This window comes from Zea mays, chromosome 1 (assembly GCF_902167145.1).
Source record: "Zea mays cultivar B73 chromosome 1, Zm-B73-REFERENCE-NAM-5.0, whole genome shotgun sequence".
Taxonomy (NCBI): Eukaryota; Viridiplantae; Streptophyta; class Magnoliopsida; order Poales; family Poaceae; genus Zea; species Zea mays.
The window spans coordinates 34,621,098-34,624,514 of record NC_050096.1 but is presented as its reverse complement, the minus strand read 5'-3'; positions in this window follow the sequence as shown (position 1 = coordinate 34,624,514).

Below are 3,417 nucleotides of genomic sequence, written 5' to 3'. Positions count from 1 at the left end.
TGTAAAGCATGCTACGAGCAAATTTAAATTTCTCATTTTCTAAGTTGTGCTCGGCAATTTTAGCATCTAGTTTTGCTATATGATCATTTTGTTGTTTAATTAAAGCCATATGATCATGAATAACATTAACATCAACATCTCTACATCTAGTACAAATAGTGACATGCTCAATGGTAGATGTAGATGGTTTGCAAGAATTAAGTTCAACAATCTTAGCATGAAGAATATCATTTTTATCTCTAAGATCGGAAATTGTAACTTTGCAAAAATCAAAATCTTTAGCCTTAGCAATTAGATTTTCATTTTCTACTCTAAGGCTAGCAAGAGAAATGTTCAATTCTTCAATCCTGGCAAGCAAATCATCATTATTATCTCTAGGGTTGGGAATTGAAACATTACAAATATGTGAATCAACCTTAGCATTTAAACTAGCATTTTCATTCCTAAGGTTGTCAATCATCTCACGGCAAGTGCTTAGCTCACTAGATAATTTTTCACATTTTTCTACTTCTAGAGCATAAGCATTTTTAACCTTAACATGTTTCTTGTTTTCTTTAATTAGACAGTCCTCTTGGGAATCCAAAAGATCATCTTTTTCATGAATAACACTAATTAATTCATTTAATTTTTCTTTTTGTTCCATGTTAAGATTGGCAAAAAGGGTACGCAAGTTATCCTCCTCATCACTAGCATTTTCATCACTAGAGGTTTCATATTTAGTGGAGGATCTTGATTTTACCTTCTTCCTTTTGCCGTCCTTTGCCATGAGGCACTTGTGGCCGACGTTGGGGAAGAGAAGTCCCTTGGTGACGGCGATGTTGGCGGCGTCCTCGTCGTCGGAGGAGTCGCTAGAGCTTTCGTCGGAGTCCCACTCCCGACAAACATGGGCATCGCCGCCCTTCTTTTTGTAGTACCTCTTCTTCTCCTTTCTTCTCCCTTTCTTGTCGTCGCCCCTGTCACTGTCACTTGATAATGGACATTTAGCAATGAAGTGACCGGGCTTACCACACTTGTAGCAAACCTTCTTGGAGCGGGACTTGTAGTCTTTCCCTCTCCTTTGCTTGAGGATTTGGCGGAAGCTCTTGATGACGAGCGCCATTTCCTCATTGTCAAGCTTGGAGGCGTCTATTGGTTGTCGACTTGGGGTAGACTCCTCCTTCTTTTCTTCTATCGCCTTGAATGCGACGGGTTGAGCTTCGGATGTAGATGGATCATCAAGCTCGTTGATCTTCCTCGAGCCTTCGATCATGCACTCAAAACTTACAAAATGCCCGATTACTTCCTCGGGGGTCATTTTAGTATATCTAGGATTACCACGAATTAATTGAACTTGAGTAGGGTTAAGGAAAACAAGAGATCTTAGAATAACCTTAACCACTTCATGGTCGTCCCATTTTATGCTCCCGAGGTTGCGCACTTGGTTCACCAAGGTCTTGAGCCGGTTGTACATGTGTTGTGGCTCCTCCCCTTTGCGAAGCCGGAACCGACCGAGCTCCCCCTCGATCGTTTCCCGCTTGGTGATCTTGGTGAGCTCGTCTCCCTCGTGCGCGGTTTTGAGCACATCCCAAACTTCCTTGGCACTCTTTAACCCTTGAACTTTGTTATACTCCTCTCTACTTAGTGAGGTGAGGAGTATTGTTGTCGCTTGAGAGTTGAAGTGCTCGATTTGGGCCACCTCATCCTCGTCATAGTCTTTATCCCCTACCGACGGTACCTGTGCACCAAACTCAACAACATCCCATATACTTTTGTGGAGTGAGGTTAGATGAAATCGCATTAAATCACTCCACCTAGCATAATCTTCACCATCAAAAGTTGGTGGTTTGCCTAATGGGACGGAAAGTAGAGGTGCATGTTTAGAAATGCGAGAATAGTGTAGGGGGATCTTACTAAACTTCTTACGCTCTTGGCGTTTAGAAGTTACGGAGGGCGCATCGGAGCCGGAGGTCGATGTTGATGAAGTGTCGGTCTCGTAGTAGACCACTTTCCTCATCCTCTTTTGCTTGTCCCCACTCCGATGCGGCTTGTGGGAAGAAGATTTTTCCTTCTTCTCTTTGTGGTGAGAAGAAGATTTCTTCTCCTTCCCTTTGTTGGAGGAGCTCTTCTTCTTCTCCCTCCTCTTGGTGCGGGACTCTTCCGATGAAGTGCTCCCGTGGCTTGTAGTGGGCTTTTCGCCGGTCTCCATCTCCTTCTTGGCGTGATCTCCTGACATCACTTCGAGCGGTTAGGCTCTAATGAAGCACCGGGCTCTGATACCAATTGATAGTCGCCTAAAGGGGGGGTGAATAGGGCGAAACTGAAATTTACAAATATAAACACAACTACAAGCCGGGTTAGCGTTAGAAATAAAGAAACGAGTCCGCGAGAGAGGCCGCCAAACAAATCGCAAGCAAATGAAGAGTATGACACGCGGATTTGTTTTACCGAGGTTCGGTTCTCGCAAACCTACTCCCCGTTGAGGAGGCCACAAAGGCCGGGTCTCTTTCAACCCTTCCCTCTCTCAAACGATCCCTTGGATCGAGTGAGCTTTCTCTTCTCAATCACTTGGAACACAAAGTTCCCACAAGGACCACCACAAGTTTGGTGTCTCTTGCCTCAATTACAAGTGAGTTTGATTGCAAAGAAGGGATCAAGAAAGAAGAAAGCAATCCAAGCGCAAGAGCTCGAAAGAACACAAGCAAATCTCTCTCTCTAGTCACTAAGGCGTTGTGTGGAATTTGGAGAGGATTTGATCTCTTTGGTGTGTCTAGAATTGAATGCTAGAGCTCTTGTAGTAGTTGGGAAGTGGAAAACTTGGATGCAATGAATGGTGGGGTGGTTGGGGTATTTATAGCCCCAACCACCAAAAGTGGCCGTTGGGAGGCTGTCTGCTCGATGGCGCACCGGACAGTCCGGTGCACACCGGACATGTCCGGTGCCCCCGCCACGTCATCACTGCCGTTGGATTCTGACCGTTGGAGCTTCTGACTTCTGGGCCCGCCTGGATGTCCGGTGCACACCGGACATGTACTGTTCCTTGTCCGGTGCGCCAGTATGGGCGCGCCTGCCATCTGCGTGCGCAGAGCGCGCATTAAATGCGCCGCAGGTAGCCGTTGGCGCCGAAATAGCCGTTGCTCCGCTGGTACACCGGACAGTCCGGTGAATTATAGCGGAGTGGCTGAAATGAAATCCCGAGGCTGGCGAGTTCCGGAGGCCGCGCTTCCTTGGAGCACCGGACACTGTCCGGTGTACACCGGACAGTCCGGTGAATTATAGCGCGCCGGCCTTAGAAATTCCCGAACGTGGCGAGTTCAAGTTGGACTCCTCTGGTGCACCGGACACTGTCCGGTGGTGCACCGGACACTGTCCGGTGGTGCACCGGACACTGTCCGGTGTACACCGGACAGTCCGGTGCTTCCAGACCAGAGGGCCTTCGGT